Source organism: Podarcis erhardii, assembly GCF_964252035.2.
Source record: "Podarcis erhardii genome assembly, chromosome: 9".
Lineage (NCBI taxonomy): Eukaryota > Metazoa > Chordata > Lepidosauria > Squamata > Lacertidae > Podarcis > Podarcis erhardii.
The window spans coordinates 27,057,929-27,077,984 of NC_138512.1; the positions used below are offsets into that span (position 1 = coordinate 27,057,929).

Genomic DNA, 20,056 nt, shown 5'->3' on the forward strand with positions numbered 1-20,056 from the left:
CCCCCTCTCCCTCCCACACATATCTCTTTTTAAATACTTCAATTTTAAAAACAAAAAATCCAAAAAATACACGAGGGCCACCAACCTACCTCCCTTCTCTTACTCTGATGAGATTCATTAATTTTATCATATTTGCTATGTACTATTTTTATAATTACTTGGGTTTTAATGTTATTGTCTGCCACCCAGGGGCTCTTGAGTGAAGGGTAGACTACTAATATATCAAACAAATAAATATGCAATATGTTCCAAGAGAAAATGGTTTGTAGGATTTAGTGGACCAAGAGATTGATATCTTAAAACCTATCACATACCACCTCTCTTGTTCGAAAATCTCTTCACTTCAGCTCCTTTTTCACCTTCCTTTTCAAAATGATGCTGAAAGTGAAGGAGGAGGCTGTCCCTGCCAAAACCGAGGCAAAATCCAAAGCCTTGAAAGCTAAAAAGGCAGTCCTGAAAGGCATCCACAGTCACAAGAAGAAGAAGATCTGGATATCCCCTACCTTCCAAAGGCTGAAAACCTTGCGTTTACGGAGGCAGCCCAAGTATCCCAAGAAGGAACAAGCTGGACCACTATGTCGTCATCAAGGTCCCCCTGACCACTGAATCATCCATGAAGAAGATTGAAGACAACAACACCCTTGTGTTCATTGTGGACATGAAAGCAAACAAACACCATATCAAGCAGGCTGTCAAAAAGCTCTACAACATTGACGTGGCAAAGGTCAACTTGCTCATCAGGCCTGACGGTGAGAAGAAAGCCTATGTCCACCTTGCTCCAGACTATGATGTGCTAGATGTTGCCAACAAGATAGGTATCATCTAAGTGGCCCGTTGTCAAAATTGTACGAAAAGACCTCCACCTCCAAATGCGTTTTGTACAAAATGTGGCCTCCAGACACCTGAGTCCTCAGGAGCATTAAAGGCCACACACCATGTAATTCCACCAGTATCTGTAAAGGCATTTTGCAATAAATTGCATCTTGGGCTCCATTAAAAAAAAAAAAAATCTCTGCATTTTGCTTACAGCTCAGTTAATTGTCAAGGGCAATGTCCATTCGGTCAGCAGTGTTACAATCAGTGAACAGACAAGAAGCAAAGTGAAAAATTACTCAGTGTCAGCTTGGCACTCCACATGTCAAACATCAAACCATTTTTAGAATCCTTTTATGGATAGATGACATTTCAGTGGAAATAAATGGGTACAGTATCCCATTGTCCTTGTCAAAACACCATCCAGTCCTCTGGGGCAAAAATAATAGTCAATTATCAGATAATCAGATAAAAGAGAATATTACCTCTCAAAGACACTTTCCCATCTGTGGGACTGATCTGGAAACCTGGTGAAGGGCAGGGAGCAACACTTGGGGGGGGGGAGGGACCTGGAGTCATAAACAACTGGTGAGAAAAGGTTATGAAAACCAGCTAGGGAGTATAAGGGCTGATCCACACAATCAAAAGTGGTCCTTCTGCTTGTGACTTTAGAATACAGTGGTACCTTGGGTTACAGATGCTTCAGGTTACAGACTCCACTAATCCAAAAATAGTACCTCAGGTTAAGAACTTTGATTCAGGATGAGAACAGAAATTGCGCGACAGCAGCAGGAGATCCCATTAGCTAAAGTGGTACCTCAGGTTAAGAACAGTTTCAGGTTAAGAACAGACCTCCAGAACGAATTAAGTTCTTAACCTGAGGTACCACTGTAAATCAATCATGTTGTCTGTTTGGTGAATGATGCAAAACGAGAGAAAGTTTATACTTTAGAAGCCCTGGGAGATTTATTGGGCTGTGCTACATAAAGGCTCAGAGTATGGAAGGTATGTTTTGTACTGTTGCAATGCCTGTCCTAGAAAAACCATCATCAAGCCCTCCTGTGCTAAGTTTATCCAAGTAGATTTCTCCAACCTAATCTATAAATCTACTGGAGAGATCCCAAGCTTCATGGGTGTATTTAAATCATGGTCCATCCCAGGCATGTCCAATTCCCAAGAGACTGCAATCTACTCCCACTATATAAAAAAACTGGCAGTGATCTACCCATTGGATTGAGCTTTTTTTGGGAAGACTTCAACAAAGATCAGTAGAACGTGATCGACCAGTTGGACATGCCTGGTCTATCCTAAATACTTGAAAGTTTCTGATTTACTGGCTATTCCATGAGCATTCCAAATGAAAAAGGCCACATCCACACCATTTGTTTAAAGCAGTATCACACCACTTTACACAGACATGGCTTCCCCCAAATAATTTTGGGACTTTTAGTTAAGGGTGCTACGAATTGTTAGGAGAACCTTATTCATTTCACAAAGCTGCAATTCCAAGAATTTCCTATGGAGAGGGATAGGTTGTTAAGACACTCTGGGAACTGTAGCTGAAGGTTGCTTACAACTCTTAGCAACCTTAACAAACAGATGCCAATATTATTTGGGGGAAGCCATGACTGTACAGAGCGGTATCATAGTGCTTTAATTGCATGGTGTAGATGTGACCTAGGTGTAGCTAGCAGACAAGGCAAGGCATGGAAAAGCAGACCTTGGTATTGACCAGCCACTTGGAGGGGAATCCATAGCCTCAAATTAAATTTCCACTCCATTTCTAAAATGGATTTCCCATGGAAAGAATACAAAACTCTTTCTTTACTTTTAGAGTTTTGAAAAGTACTTCTGAGCCCCTATGTATTTTGCAATTGCTGTTTTCCCCTCCCTTTGTTTGTTTGCTTCTCTGTCTCTTCTGATTTCTCTCAGATTTTTATTTCTATCGCTGCTGTTTACTGATTTGTACAAACTTAATTGTTTTTCCCTGTATTTCCCTGTTGCATCTTTCCCCTGCCTACATTTCTACAAGTTGTTTTACATGTAGCTATCAGTGCAATTCATGTTCTTGTTCAATTCCAATCTTTGTATGCAAGATAAATAAGCAAGGAAATTCTTCAGTCTCTCCCCCCTCTCTCTTTTGCAAAATGCAATATGTTCCGATTGTCTTTTTGATTGACTTTGCAAGGCTGAAATGCGAGGCTAGATTAAATTTAATTTTTCTTTTGTTCCAAGTTTTGAACAATCTCACTTACTGTATATTAACAGCTCAAAAAAAGAAAATATATGTAAACAACATTACTTTTAGACAAAACGAGAAAAGCAATGATCTCTTTTACCGCCATACTCTCTCAACTTCTACGTTAACAAGAGAAAGGTCCTCATTTGAAATAACGCTTGTCTTGGATCGAACTAATCCCAGAAGGATGAGAGTCTTTCCACACAACTAATGAATTGTATTCCACATCCACATTTGTTTCTCATTTGCTACACACAGTCTGCATGTCTTCTGTCAAGAGAGAGCTTCCACCGCAGAGGCATCACATTTTCCCAGCACACACACTTAATATCCGGATACATCAAGCCTGGATAATAGCGCAGAAATAGAATTTGGCATACAATAGGTCACAACGGAGGCTGGCACCCATTGGGACTGGTAGGGTGGATGGCCAACAGCAGACGGAACCAGAGCCAATGACAGGCAGAGCCTAGTAGATCTGGTTTGGTTTTCATCCTCTTCCCTGCAGAATTGTACAAGGGCAACACTGAGACTAAGGCAGGGGCAGCTGACAGGCCGTGCCATCCTTGGACTGCAAGTAGGAAGGCAGGCAAGTGGGGCCTGGCAGAGGGCAGACTGAAGTTGGTGGGGAAACACCCCCCATTTACCCTTATGGATCAACCTTCATTGATATGTGTTGGCGGGGAATCTTTTAACAAATTGCATCCAACAAGAACGGGATGGTTAAGCATCGGCTATAGTAAGATTGGTTCAATACAGGGGTCAGCAAACTTTTTCAGTAGGGGGCTGGTCCACTGTCCCTCAGACCTTGTAGGGGGGCAGACTATTTTTTTTGGGGGGGGGAATGAACAAATTCCTATGCCCCACAAATAACCCAGAGATGCATTTTAAATAAAAGGACAAATTCTTCTCATGTAAAAACATGCTGTTTCCTGGGCTGTCCGCAGGCTGGATTTAGAAGGCGATTGGGCTGGATCTGGCCCCCGGGCCTTAGGTTGCCTACCCATGTTTGAATACAACACACATGAATCGAATACTCAGAAGGTAGGAGAACTTTCTGCATTAAAGTTTTTATTATTATTGTATAAAGCTGTAATACTGTACCCATATATCCAGGACTAGGCTGGGATTGTCAGTCACCAGTGAGGCTTATGCATAGACACTCCAGAGAGTGCATTGACTGCATACAGTCTATACAAGAGTAATGATATTTTCCTATCTCTGTTAGAAATGCCTTACCTAGTCCCTCTGCTAGCTTAGAAGGTCATTTGGTGAACAGCCAAATGCAACCCTATAATATATTACATAGGAACTGGTACGCTTTTTTATACTAACAAAGAACACAGCTCATCATATTGAGTTCGGCAGTGCAAGCAACATGGACAATCTTTTGTACATGGGCATGTGGCTTCGCAACCCGCAGTTCAATCTTCTTCAAATCATGCATTCCCCCCCTTTTTTCTATAACATAAGAGAAGATAATGGAATTGAGGTGCATTTTTCCTCCTACTAGATCCATCTGAATTTGAAGGAACTGGCTGATAAAGGCTGCAACCACTGACCTGGAAATAAGTTCCACTGAACTCAATAGGGCTTATTCTTGAGCAGATATGTCTAGGATTACACCGCAGGTAAATGTTAGTTGGAGATCAGAATAGCAGGGATAAGAGAGAAATCCAGTTTGGTTCACATTTAAAGACAAGTCAATTAATTTGTACTTTTTGAAAGAAGATGTGAATGGAAACACGGCCATCCTTCAATATTCGGTTTCCCATATCTTGCAGTGAAAGTTGTTGTTGTTGTTGTTGTTGTTGTTGTTGTTGTTGTTGTTGTTATTATTATTTCAGCCAAGTAGTAGTACTAGTAGTAATAATAATTTCTATACCCTATTCACCCACAGTTTACAATATAAAAAACACAAAAATACATGCCACGATAACAAACAAAAACAACCCCCCTCCCCCATTTAAAAGGCCATAGATTGCTTAATTAGCCAAAGGGAGAACAGGAATGTTTTTGCCTGGTACCTAACGATATGCAATGAAGGCACCAGGTGAGCCTTCCTGGAGAGAGCATTCCACAAGTGGGGAGCCACTGTAGAAAAGGCCCGTTCTTGTATTGCTGCCCTCTGGATCTCTTGTGGAGGAGGCACACAAAGAAGGGCCTCAGGCAATGATTGCAGGGTCTGGGTCAGTTGATATGGGGAGAGGCGGTCCTTGGGTATTGCAGTCCTGAGCTACTTAAGGCTTCATAGGTCAAACCCAGCACTTTGAATGGAGCCCAGAAACGAATTGGCAGCCATTGCAGTTGGAACAGGATTGGCGTTATATGCTCAGACCATCTTGCCCCATTGAGCATCTAGGCTGCTGAATTCTTTACCAGCTGAAGTTTCTGATTCATCTTCAGAGGCAGCCCCACCTAAATGCATTTGTGGGCTCACCGTGCTTTATAATTAGATGAGAATGATGATTATATTCAATGGGGTTAACTTTCAGGTAAGTGTGCATAGGATTACATTCTACAGTAGAGTTGGCCAACTTTTCAAAATGAACACTTTAATTTGAACCCAGCAGCAGACTGGTTTTCTGAAGGATAATTCCATGCACATCAGTAAAATGTTCTTTGAACTTAAATACCATAAGTGAAAGTTAGAAAGTTCTTCCAAGCTCACCTCAGGTTAACTCAGAAACTCAAGTTAACTCAGAAACTACCTCAGGTTAACTCAGAAACTACCAAAGTTCTTCAGGGTGGTGACAGCGGTGGAGGTGGGGGGAGAAATATTTGCATGTTGTACCAACTTTGGTAAAACTAAGTGAGCCTGGATCTGGTCAGTGCCTGAATAGAAGTCTGTCAGGAATGCAGCACATAGAACACCATGATATGTAAAAAGCACATCACAGAATATAAATGAACATAAACACCCATTTTTTGACCCTACATTTCCAAAGAATATTGAGACTGGCTCTAGCTAAACTGTCCTTTGACTCAAATATTACCCTAAAACAAATATTCTTGATTTCAATTTCCAGGCCGATGTGCTGATAGTACTGCCCACAAGGACATTGCCCCTTTTTGTGTGTGCTGGATGATTCTCTGCTTGAGAATTTAGAAATGAACATCCAAGGGTGTTTTCTGAACAGCTCCCCGCCTTTCCCTTGCCCTGATTAAAACACTGTCATCGCAGCTTATGCATCAACACAGAGAACACAATTTTGTCGGGCTGATGAAGCTCCCTTTCTTGGAAAGAATCAAATCAGGCTGAGGTGTAATTCTACGAGGGAAGGCTATTAAATTAGGAGACATTTTCAGCTAACTGCACAGATTCTTATCAGTGTCTCACCTAAGTGCTCCAACACTCCCTCAAGCTGACATGAAAGACATTTAAGGGGGAAATGAAACTGAAATCAAAAGTCGAGCAAAAGGCTTCCCTCAAGATATATGCATGAACTTTGTGAGTCATGATTCTCTCCTCATTTGCAAACACATATGTCTAAAGCCACTCATTCCGAACAGAGTTATTGAAGACACTCTGACATAACTTAAATCAGAATTTAGCATCTGGAAACCTCTAATTGGCATCACTCAGTATAGCTTTGCTGTTTTTAAAGGATGATGTCAGTTACAGCAGCGGGAAGACCCAGCTATATGTATTTTTATGCTTGCCACTCGGCAGTAACTGTATCCCCCCCCCCCATACTCTGTCTGATAATATATTTTTTTTCTGTCAGTGTGTAATCCTGCCTGTTTGTGCATTTATTTCACTTGAGGCCACGGTTGCTTATAGTCGAGCTGGCTAATCAACAACACACCGTGTGTTAAGTCCCTAGATCTTGCCAAGTTCACAACAGCTGAGGATGATTATATTAGCAACTTGCTTCACTGTGACGCTGATCTCCGACATGCTGGAATTTCAGCGTGGAAAGGTTTTTTTGAGCCTCGCAAAAATGCCTTTGAGAAAAATATGGAACCATCATCTTGTTTGCTTACATTCTTGCTTTCAGTGGCTGTCTGCACCTCAGGGGTCTGGGGCTTACCTAGTTTTCTATGCAACAGAGGCAGTCAGCACAGTTGAAGCTCCACTGTGTCTCCTGTGTACAGCTGTAGGGGGTAGAAGCGAGTTTCTCTAGTTGCCAGCTTGCTTAGCTATAACTGGAGCTAGGAAAAGGTGATGTAAGTGAAGCCAACATCTAGAAACTCTTCCCTTGCACCAAATAGGCATGATAAGTTTATCATTTGACGTATAACCAGCATGCAACAACTGTGTATTGACCACCATGAACAAGAGAAAGAAGCTTTCATATTTTGACATGATTCATGTCCTTGGTGGGGAACAGAGGCGCCAACTTCTGAAGATCACTGAGGGGGCTCAACCAAAGGGGAGCTTTAACCCTACAGAGACAATTGGAGGATTATAAGTTGAGGCCTTACATGACTGTAATCAGGAGAAGCCAGCTCTTGGAGATGGGAGCCTGGCTTGATCTGGAAAATGAAAAGTGGAGAGATCATCCTATGTGGGGATCAAATGACTTTTGGGATATGAATTTGAGCCAGGAGGGGATCGGAGTTTTGGGGGCCTTTGGACTTGGAAGAAGTGTGAAACAAGATTTGGAATACTTTATGGGCCCTACTTTCAATTATGGAAATCTGGCAGACTTGACAAGAAGGAATACAACCATAGTTGGGTTGGAGCTCCCCCGAGAACAGCTTTTTAATATTAAAGATTATCAAGAAGATCGGCAGAAGGGACATGAAAAAGAGTTAAGAGCCTCGGATTTGAGATCCCCAGGTTGATGGACTGTTGTAAGCTGATGGAACTGTTTGGTAGGGGCCGAGACCAGGGAGGGGAGACAGTGGAAGAAAATTGGGAATTTAAAGTGTATATATATATATATATATATATATTAAAAAAATGCTTTTAATGAGAGATGGAGAAATCATGGAATGGAATTTTTATGACCCTAGGGGAAATGTCTTAAGATAATAAGTTTAAATATATCAGTTTTATTGAGAAATAAGATTAGATAAAGTAAAAGTGGATGGTTAATTGGTGAAAGAGAGAATGGAAAATTACAGCATATTAAGATAAATTATTAGGATAAGAACAAAGATGAAGGATTTGCTGAAATACCTATTTGAACTAGAAAACAAAGAGGGGAGGTGTGAGGAGGGCAAGGAAATAAGGCATAGAAAGAAAATCATGTAAAGGTTTAACTTGTTCTTTTTTTCTTTTTTGATTATATGTATTTTCTAACCATTTTTTTTCCTTTTTAGCTGTTTTTGTTCTTTTGCTTTTTATTTTTTCATTTTTTCTTGGAAATGTCTTGTTTTTTTCTGTATTGTGTTCTATTTTCATTTTGTAATGTTTTAAAACCTGAATAAACATTATTCTAAAAAAACAAAAACAACAACAACAACATTTGGCCTCAACCAAAGGGGGCAGCCCCCCCCCCCAAAAAAGATTGAGGGAGCCCAAGAGCCTCAACCCCCTGGAGCCAGAGCCTGTGGTGGGGAAGGTACATGTGCTACATCACTTCTTATTCTGCTCTCATCTCTTGACCTGAAATTCTCGCTAAAGTGTATTGGACATTAGGGACATAGAAGAAGGGCTATGGCAGAAGGAGGTCACTTATGCAACATAAAAGAAAGGACAAGAAAGGACAAATGTTTTCCCCAAATTTGCACAAGCACACTTCAAAACGACCTTGACAGATTAGAGAACTGGGCCAAAACAAACAAGATGAATTTTAACAGGGAGAAATATAAAGTATTGCACTTGGGCAAAAAAAGTGAGAGGCACAAATACAAGATGGGTGACACCTGGCTTGAGAGCAGTACATGTGAAAAGGATCTAGGAGTCTTGGTTGACCACAAACTTGACATGAGCCAACAGTGTGACGCGGCAGCTAAAAAAGCCAATGCAATTCTGGGCTGCATCAATAGGAGTATAGCATCTAGATCAAGGGAAGTAATAGTGCCACTGTATTCTGCTCTCGTCAGACCTCACCTGGAGTACTGTGTCCAGTTCTGGGCACCACAGTTCAAGAAGGACACTGACAAACTGGAACGTTTCCAGAGGAGGGCAACCAAAATGGTCAAAGGCCTGGAAACGATGCCTTATGAGGAACGGCTAAGGGAGCTGGGCATGTTTAGCCTGGAGAAGAGGAGGTTAAGGGGTGATATGATAGCCATGTTCAAATATATAAAAAGATGTCACATATAGGAGGGAGAAAGGTTGTTTTCTGCTGCTCCAGAGAAGCGGACACGGAGCAATGGATCCAAACTACAAGAAAGAAGATGCCACCTAAACATTAGGAAGAACTTCCTGACAGTAAGAGCTGTTCGACAGTGGAATTTGCTGCCAAGGAGTGTGGTGGAGTCTCCTTCTTTGGAGGTCTTTAAGCAGAGGCTTGACAACCATATGTCAGGAGTGCTCTGATGGTGTTTCCTGCTTGGCAGGGGGTTGGACTCGATGGCCCTTGTGGTCTCTTCCAACTCTATGATTCTATGATTCTATGATTCTATGATTCTATGATTCTATGTACATAGATTGACATTTAGAAATAATTACCAAACTGTGGGAGGCAGTGGAAGACAAGAGTGCCTGGAGTGCTCTGGTTCATGGGGTCACGAAGAGTCAGACACGACTAAAAAACTAAACAACAACAACTATAATTTTAACAGAAAAACAATACAACTCACCATAGTGAGTGCAATGTTACTTTGAAAGAGAACTATATGAAAATGATGTATCAGTGGTATATGACTCCTACTAAGCTAGCAAAAATGTATAGGACAAGTACAAATACCTGCTGGAAGTGCAAAGGGGGGAAAAAAGGACCTTTTATCAGATGTGGTGGACCTGTAATGTGGTAAAAGCGTTCTGGGAGATGATATATAATGAAATGGGAAAAAAAAAAATGTTTAAAATAACCTTTGTTAAAAAACCAGAAGCCTTTTTATTAGGAATTTCAGGTACCAACATCCTAAAGGACCAGAAAAGACTTTTTATGTACAGAACAACAGCCGCCTGGGTGTTACTAGCCCAGAAAGAAGACAAAGTCCCTACCAGAGAAGAATGGCAAACCAAGCTGATGGACAAAATTGGCAAAATTGACTGCAAAACTCAGGAACCAAGAGGATAAAAACTTTACAAAAGAATGGGAAAAATCGATAAGATACTTAAGAGACCCCTATAAGCAGATAGGGGTCTGCTTAACATTAGCAGGATTTTAATTTCCCTTGTAGTTTAACAACTACCATGGATAATATTGTTTAATAAAAATTAGAGTATGGAAGAATATGCAGTAATAAATGTTGATAATGGGACTCCATGGAGGGGATGGAGGGGAAGTCCTGTGATTTGGAGGAATTTCTTTATATGGGTGTAGTTTTTGATTATTTGTTTATAACTTTGTATTTATAAAACCAATAAGAGAGAGAAAGAGGCTGTAACTTGGTGTTCAGCGGCTAACTGTTGATGGACAGCTTCAAGACATTTGCTCTCTCTTCTTGCGCATCTTTAATTGGAATTGGACCAGAAAGCCCTTCAAACAGCACTCCAGGGCACTTGCTTGACATGCAAAAGGTCACAGGTTCTTCAGGTAGGACAGGAAAAAGCACTGCCAGTCTGCAAGACTCGCCTTACCCTACCTGTTGCCCTTCAGATGTTTTGAACTGCAATTCCCACCAGCCCCCACCATTACGGCCAATGGTGAGGAAGGACGGGATTTGAAGACCAGGAGGGCACCAGGCTGTGGAATGCCCTGGTAGACAATATGGAGTTAGATGACTCAGTGGTCAGATTCAGTGAAAAGCAGCTTCTTCTATTGCCAAGTACCAGATATCAGTTTCAGAACTGCCTTGGTAGCCTGTTAGGGTTGCCATATTTTGAAGAGCAAAAAAGAGGGTGCTATGATGACTCTCATTTTAAATATCCCTACTATATGTAGGCTATAGAAGCTATGATATATTGCTGAGGGGGCAGGAGAAGAGAAGAGGAAATCAAGTCTTCAACCACTAGTTATGCCTATGGCTCATCCAGAAAGTATAGCCAGGGACATTTTGACAAATTTAAAATGAAATAATAACAGTAATAATAATAAAAAAATAATATCCACCTGGTCAGACATTTTATCCCTGAAGAAGAAGACACGTCCTGGAAAAAGAGGACACATGGCAACCCTTCTTTCCTGGTCCATGGTTTTACTGATTGTCAATTGCACTCCAGATGATAGGTGCTATGCTAAATCAGACGCACAGAAGAGTGAATTTCTGCCCAATTTTAGAAATGCTCTCCTTTCACTCCATCCTTCTAAGCCTCTCTTCTGTCACAGATGTCAAGGCTCTATGACACAAATTCATAAGCATTTTAGTGCACCTTGCTCCTAATAGACATTTTTGTGTGCACCCTCCCCTAAGATAATGTTTGCATGTTATTTTCGGTACACATTTATGTGCACATCTTACCCTTGTACATCCTTTTTGTACACGCTAATTGACTGGATAACTGCATTGCAAAATTTGAAGAAGTGCACTTTTTGATGAATGGCTATATTTTGGTTTGCCTCTTGTTATGGAAAAAGTGTGAATTAGGTAGGTTCATCTTTACATGTGAACTGAATCAATGACCAAATAACAGAAGCATTTGTACTAGCATGTCTAACTTACGCTTTCTAATATGTCCCACAGTGATCCCTAAAATCTTCCAGTGACAACCTGCCTTTTGATGATACTGCCAGAAATCTAAAAGTGTGCATAACACCAGTTTGGGTTCCCCAAGTGCATATGTCCAGAAATACTGTCAAACCTATCACCATCTCAAAACTGAAAACAGAATATGGAAGTAGTTACCTTCTCAGATGATGTAGACTGTTTCAAGATTTGATTTGAGTCCTTGGAGGAGGACCTCTGTCAGTATATAATGATGCTCTTGGGAATCTGTCATCCATTCTGAGATGATTAGCTCTAGCTGAGTTAACACAAACTATTTTATATGACTGAAATTCTGATAACATGGGAGGGGAATCTGCCATAGGAAGCATCTTCAGAATAAGAGAAGAGAAGGGGGGTGATGCCAAATTACTATACTTGCTTAGATAATAATGGGAAATAAAGAACTGGTGCTGAGTAACAGAAGTGAGCAATTCTCACCCAGGTGGAAATAATGAGTTGGTGATGAAGTACCTTTAGCACATAAGAAGCCTCACAAATGCCCAAATCAAAAACTAATTACCTCAGAGTAGCTGTTTTGCTGATGGACAAATAGCTGTACTGTCAGCTTTTCGGGACTATAATAGCATCCAGCGAAGGGCTGAAGGCCAGGGTGAAGTGCAGACCCCAAAGGCACAGTGAAATGACGGAAACTTCTTGGAGGCTGCCTCAAAAGTGATTATTAAATATATATTGGTGTCAGTCAGGCTCTTTATGCAAGGCTTGCTTCCTTGGGACCATTAAGATGACACTGTGTGGCCAGCTCAGAGAAGACTGTGTTGTTAGACCTAGGGAGATGTTTCCCAATAGTTCAACCACAAAACACTCAATACAATATATAATTACCAGCTTATTGGCAACCTATAATGAGTTTGGGCAGATGAGAATTTAACTGGAGAAGTTTGGCAAATGCTGATTTGTTTCCTTTTGTTTTACGTAAACCCGGCAACAAAGCTCTGTATTGAAATACAGACGTGGCAGTAGGAATAAGCCTAAAGCACAGGAATATCTTGTGGTATGTAACTATCTTCTAGTGCCTAATATGCCTAGCTTCTCAGTCCAGAGGTTCTGTGGACCAGCAGAAAAATGTGGGCTTTCCCCACAGATGGGTATTTAAAATCTTACAGACTGTTAAACAAAAACTTCAAGCAAATTTTCAGACTATAAAATAGAAATGAAGTTCACCCTGAACTTTTAAGACTGACTGTTTTTTCCCTAAATCCAAATGCAGCAGTATTTTGATAGCTTATGCATCTATGTCTTTTCAGAAGCAAGTCCTAGTGAATTCAGTGGGGCTTATGCCCAGGTTAGTGGGGTTAGGGTTGCAGCCTATTTTGGAGGGCTCAGCTGTTTGCTATCTATATATTCATGGTTTGTCATGACTTTGCATTTGTGCTGCTTTTCCTTTATGCCTTTTTTCCCCCTGTGTGGTTCTGGAACCCATTCCATGAAGCATTTCATAAGAATTCATCGACAGTTAGCAACACAACTTCCTCTTTGCAGGAACAAATGTGGGCACCGTTGGAATAAGTGTGGAGCTTTGCAACCCACAGAAGGAAGCCTCGACTCCATTGGCATCAATGGAATGCAGACACACAGTTAAGAGCCCAACACTTCAATTCCAAGCAATTCCTCAGGTGTAAGTCACATTGATTATGGTATTCATCATTCTGAAGTAAGGCTGCTTAGAATCATTGCCTTAGTTGCAACTCTGGATTGTACCCATTCATCTTGAACTAAGGAGGCCACCCACATCCGGAAATAAGATTCTGGATCTATCAACTGGATGTGCACTGCCAAAGAGATGGTTGACAGATTTCCATTTTTGAAAAGTAATTATGCATGTATAATGATGTCTCCTCTAATATCCTGGCCCCCACCTATTTAACGCATATTAGAGAAACTGCGTAGAATCATGTGTTGCTTTTGGTTTCAGGGTTGGCACACCAGATTGTAACACTATTCATGTTTCACAATTTGTTTTCGAGTCCGTGCATTTGGGATTCTGCAAATAACTATCAAGAATAAAAGACTTGACACTGGGAATAGCCTCCCTGGATTTGCTGTCTCTGCCATTATTTGTGTAGTGTGTAACTGTCATACCCAGGTAACTATCAGACTCATCAGCTACCTGAGTACGCATGGATGAATGTTCTGTCTATGGGGTAAAAAACTGTCTATGTGGGCCTTTTATACTTCAGAAGGCAAATGAGAAGGCCAACAGCTGTAAGCAGTTTCGTAGTTTGATTTGGACAATGCATCTAACTGCCTGCTAAGAGAATCAAAAGTGCCAATATATATCTATATTAATACACACAGTGAGCAGGACAGAGCAGCTGCACTGTATATGCCAGATACTATAAACATTTTTTACAGAGACAGGAAAAAGTTTGCCCATCCCTGGTTTATGTTATCTTAGGTGGCTTATGTTGTAAGCCACTTTGTGGGGGGTGGGGTGGGGATGGATATAAAGGTCTAGATAAATAATAGTCTCTCTGCCCTTTCCTGGTAGGACTTCTGTGGTTTTGTGCTTTAACAGCTGCATGGACGGCAGAAACTCAACAGGTTCTGTTAAGTTGTGGGCGAACATATCAGACGACACAGCGATTCTTCAAACAGCTCTTGTTTATTCTGAGGCCAGAACAGAAATGAACTGAAGAGCTCAGTCAGCCTGCTTATATAGAGCTCCAGAACAAGGTAACTGTTGCAACTTTCTAAAACTAACCAATCACTGAATGTCACCTTCGATCCTTCATTTGCATAACTATCTACAGTATCCCCCTGCTGGCACAGGGTGAGAACTTCAGTACTTAACAGGTTCAACACGGCAACAGGAGGCAGAAGCTGCAATTGTTGTAAACATGGCCAGGAGATGTTGGGGATTTGATCCCACTGTTGACAGGGAACTACGGACTGTATTTTGATTGGCTGATTTGCTTAATTTGGTTGCAGATCCTCTTTATTGTTGCATTTAAGAAATATAACCTTTTCCCCATCACAACTGAGATGTTTTGAGTATGGATGTGTGGGCAACGATCGCTTGCACACCTGAACTCTGAGACTTGACCTCTGGATACTCAGAATCTGTATCTGTTACGGAAATTACGGGGGGGGGGGCAACATCTTTGAAGTTAAATATTACAAATATTATGCCTGAATGTATCCTTTCAACTTGACAGCTCAGGGAAGTTATCTAGCTTTAAAAATAATATAAAATCAACTCCTTTCCCAGTTTCCTCCATTCCAAAGCTATTTTCCCTTTGAAAAAGGACTCCAGGAAGTTCTCAGAGATGACAATTGCTGGGCTCATTGTTAGCCAAAGGAAGCCAAATCTCATCACCTGACTCGCCTCAGCCTCCAGACATGCAAAGGAACTTCTATTGTACTTTTGGGTGGTGGGTACTTAAGACATATTTGTCTATGCTAATCTTATACCTGAGTCTTGCCCTGCCATGTCTGCTTATGCTAATCTTGTACCAAGGACTTGTCTGGACATGTTTGCCAAGGTTGAACTAGTGTAACCCCTGTCTACCCCTCCCCTTTTGTGACATGTCAGTGATGTAGCAATGATGCTGTACGAACTGTATTCTGGGAACGTTTTAAAAGTCTTTGTCACCCCATCCTCGGGGTTCAAATTTGCTCTTTGAACCTATTGCGCAATAAACTTTGGTCTACAGCTATTTGCTCTGGTTGGCTGGACTCCTTCCTTTATTCCGCAGGGACACCTTGATTTTTCCATAACAGTATCAAAATTCACACAGAACCAAATACTATGTCCACAGTTATACACCTGAAGATCAGAATGGTGCTAAGTCTTTTAACACATATTTATTGGGTAACATATGCAAAGTAAAGTAAGCAAACACTATCAGGCATGTAACTGATGGGAAACGACACCATGAATAAACTAGGCCCCATCTATCTTACTCACGTCAAATTTCTATCATATATATATTTTAGAACCTAGAAGACTGATGTAGTGTTTAAACCTACCATGGCATGTAATGGGAAATAGAATCCAGGTGCAGATGATTGATCTACTCATAATTAAACTGGCTGTACCTTGACGGTGCACCTGGTTGTGGAATGGATTAAGCCTGGTCAACAGATTTAATGTTTGGAACCAAAGATGACTTTTCTCCCCTCTCATCAGCTGTTAAATGAAAATACGTACCTAATTCCGGATTTATACTTGCTATGCTTCAGCCACATAAAATGTACTGGACTACAAATTTCATGGAATTAAAGGTTTTTTTAAATAAAAAAAAATGTGATTGATTTTGTCTTCAGCACTCTTAAATAGAAAAAGGCCCTTCAGAATGATGCTGTTGGGTGTTTTTGTTTAAAGTCTTTAGAAAGCGCAGGATGATTGTGCAAATGACCACAACAAAAAATTTTGCCTACTAAATGAAGATCACTTTTGGTCCGTTAGACCACATGTTGGTGGCGGGTGGTGCCAGAGGCAAAAGTAGGCAGAATAATGAATACAACTTTTACCTCTGTATATTTGGCTGGTTTTGCACGTTATAGATCCCTTGCTATCCTCCTTGCAGGCAAGCAAGAGACATTATGAGTTGTAGGACACTTCACAGCCAGCCCAAAAAACCTGAAAGAGGCTGGAAAGCAGAGATGGTGTGGAGTGTGGCCTGGGTAGACCGGATGGGTTATCCTGAGGAGTGTGGCCTGAGGACCACATAGGAAGGCCCCTGGGCCTGACACTCACCCCCATCTCTGATCCATACAATATGCAGGACTTCTACACATACTTTGAAGAGGAGAAAATATTGACATCTGCTGGGAATCAGGGGGGAAAAACCCCTGCAGAAACTGTTAACAGACCTTTTGGCAGAAAATAAATGTCCTTATGTTAATAAAGTTGGCCACTGGGAGAGACAACATTTTCCTATTCAGGTAAATCATCTTGTTCCATGGTAGTTCACATGACACCATGGAATCCAGCACTCATCACTCATGGTGGAGAAGAGGTTATTGCTTCATCAGTGGAATATGACTAGTGAAAAGGGAGGGCATGGATCTGGCAGAATTCCTTGAGCTAATTGAGACCAGGCTGACTTGGACCAGTAGGAGGTTGTCTCATCTCTATCTAATATGATACAGGCAAGTTTTGAGTATCATCTGAGTCAAATGTTATCCTTGGCTCACGATCACAGATGAGAGGGAAAACATCTATGGAAGAGTTCTCACTTTGCTCAAAGTTCCGCCTTTCATGTGATTAGATTGAAAAAGAAAAATGACAGCTCCAATAATAACCAGTAAATGTTGTGATATTTGGTGCCGCAGAGTTAAAAGAAGATAGGGAGGTGAAGACACGGTTTTACCAACAGCGTAATGCTTATCAGAAGTAAATTGGCTATTGAGGTCAAACTGAAGTCATGGCAGACAATTCATGCTGAAGAAAGCTGAAAGAGGAATTTAATTTTGCCTGTAAAAATAGCTCACCAGTCATTTATCCTCTCCAACAGAGAGCTTTCAGCCCATGTGCTTTCCAGGTGGGTCTCCTGGAATGTGGTTTATCTTGCTGCAAGGTAATAAAAAATAATATTAATATTACATAGCATTTAGAATGTTCAAAGCGATCTACATATGTTACGTAAACCATAGTTAGAGCAATCTGGAATAGAATAATTGAGAACATCTACTCAGGTGAGGAGAAACTGTTCCCTCTTTGAACGCTACCATCTTGTTTCACCTGGGTCTGTAGCTCAGTAGCGCTCTCCATAACAGGGGAACTATTGCTGTGTGAACACTGTCAGCCTGGTCGGACCTCTTTGGGACATGACAACCTGTATCCTTTATTGATCCCAGCTTCTTTTATTCTACTGCTCTGTTCCACTTTGAATGGTTTTACAGTCGTACCTTGGATCCTGAACGCCTTACGAGTCAAACATTTTGGCTCCCGAATGCCACAAACCTGGGAGCGAGTGATCCATTTTGCAAACGTTCTTTGGAACTCAAACGTTCGACACAGCTTCCATGGCTTCCGATTGGCTGCAGGAACTTCCACCTTAGTTTCCGAACATTTTGTAAGTCGAATGGACTTCCGGAACGGATTCCGTTTGACTTCCGAAGTACCACTGTTCTTGTTTTACATTTCTAATGGTACATATAATTGTAGATTATCTTGTTGTATCCTGCCCTAGGTGAAGGGCGGGTGATAATTTTTTATAAATAAACAGGGCTTTTTGCAGTATGAACTACCAGCAACTCTCTCTCTCTCTCTCTCTCTCTCTCTCTCTCTCTTTTTGCTGCCCATGGCAGCCATTTTGTGCTGCCACCCACAGTAATTTTATCTATGCGAACTGCCACACCATTTTTTACAAAAGAAAAGAACCGCTGTGAAGAAATACGTAATCAAATAAATAAAATATTACTTCTTGCTGTGCTCAAATTGCAGACAAATAGAAGCTTAAGGAAGGAGGCTTTCTGTGGGAAAATGGACAGGAGGAAGAGTTAATTCACCTATACCACTGTCCCATTCCAGACCTGACTCCCTGCAGCTGTCATTTATTTATATTTTTATATACATAAATAAAGTTATGTAAATATTACCATATATTTGGGGGGAAATCTTATGGCAAGAGCTGGCGGGATGAGCAGCTTAGGATGCAGGGGATCTCTGGTTCAGTTAGGGCTCAGCTGGCTGAGCTGAGGCCAGTGAAAGTCCCTCCAATGAAGCATTCTGAGGGTGTGGTACAGGCAGGACCAGAGAGGATCTTAAGCCCCTTCAGCTTGGTCATGTGACCTGGCAACCCAGCAGAGAACATTATTTTAAGGGTTTGTTTATCCCCTCTGCCAGGCTTAGGCAGCGGTGTAGCTAGCTGCTCAGGTGCCTGGTGCCCATGGGGGTAGAGCGCGCTGCATGGAGCCTCTCCACCATCTCCCCCTCAGCTGTAGGGTGGCGGAGGGAGAGGCGGAGGACAGACACAAGCTCCACGCTGCCGTTTCAGGCACCGCGGAGCCTTCAGGTGCTCAAGCTACCACATCACTCCCAGGAGAGATGCGTGGCTCAGACATGCTGCAGGCCCCATGGTAAGTGCTGGCCCCCGTGGTGTGGCGCCCAGTGCCAGCCACGTTTCATTATGTTTGTTGACTGAGCTAAAAGGTTTCGTGAGCCTTTTTTTTTTAAAAAAAAAAAAAAACCACCTCATATTTTTGTCATTTTGTCACCCCCCTCAGTGATGACACCTGGGGTGCTCCATACCCCCTGCACCCCCTTCCTCTGCCACTGGGCTTAGGCAGAGCAGCAGCAGCAGCAGCCCTGTTGCTGAGCAGAATTTAGATCTAGTGTAACTTTATGATGGCTTAATTTACACTGCTTTATGCCAGCTTTTGGTGCATTGTAAAGGTAAAGGTAAAGGTAAAGGTAAAGGACCCCTGAACATTAAGTCCAGTCGTGACCGACTCTGGGGTTGCGGAGCTCTTCTTGCTTTATTGGCCGAGGGAGCCGGTGTACAACTTCCTGGTCATGTGGCCAGCATGACTAAGCCGCTTCTAGCGAACCAGAGCAGTGCACGGAAACGCTGTTTACCTTCCTGCCTATTTATCTACTTGCACTTTGATGTGCTTTTGAACTGCTAGGTTGGCAGGAGCAGGGACCGACGGGAGCTCACCCCGTCACGGGGATTCGAACCGCCGACCTTCTGATCGGCAAGTCCTAGGCTCTGTGGTTTAACCCACAGCACCACCTGTTTCCCTATTTTGTGCATTGTATTACTCCCTAAATGTGTTTCCCAGTTTTGACCCTTAAAGAGTTGCACATGCAACTAGTGGCCATTCATTTCCACCCTCCACCAGACAGGAAATGGCAAAGCTTTCAGCCTTTTAGACAGACTGTAATCAATAGAATCCCTTTATCATATCTTGTTTAATTGCCCCTTATACATTGTTCCCCGATCAAGGATTCTGAGTTCAATCATTCTGGAAATTGTTGCTAAACCACCTGAATAACATCTAGCTTATCTACTCCAGGACATTGACTCTTATAGAACATTACAGGTTGCCAGATTCCTGATTTCAGTTCTTTCATATAAAAGACTTCATGGAATGCTGCATGACTACTAAAAATCTAGTAAACTCTATGCACCATCTTTATCTTCAAGGCCATAATACGGTACATCTGAATAGTGTGATGGAGATTATGCGTTGAAATATTTTAGTTGATATTTTAGATTGTAAAATGCTATTTTTATCTATTGATTTGTTTTACCTTGTGGGCTTATAGCCGAATAAAGTATTATCTATCTTAGACAGACTGTAGAATTCTAATCAAATTGA

The 20,056-nt window shown here is 41.6% G+C and overlaps 1 long non-coding RNA gene and 1 pseudogene across 2 annotated transcripts in view; both read left to right on the forward strand.

Moving 5' to 3' along the window:
• The window catches only part of LOC309349736, a 381,203-nt gene extending 379,496 nt beyond the window's left edge, over positions 1 to 1,707 (forward strand). The window contains exon 3 of the long non-coding RNA XR_014160150.1: positions 1,653 to 1,707. This is a non-coding gene — a long non-coding RNA (uncharacterized lncRNA). The remainder of the gene's footprint in view (positions 1 to 1,652) is intronic.
• Positions 365 to 883, forward strand: LOC309350547 (large ribosomal subunit protein uL23 pseudogene; annotated as a pseudogene). The gene has a single exon. The product of its transcript is annotated as a large ribosomal subunit protein uL23 pseudogene (transcript).
• Positions 1,708 to 20,056: the final 18,349 nt, after the last annotated feature.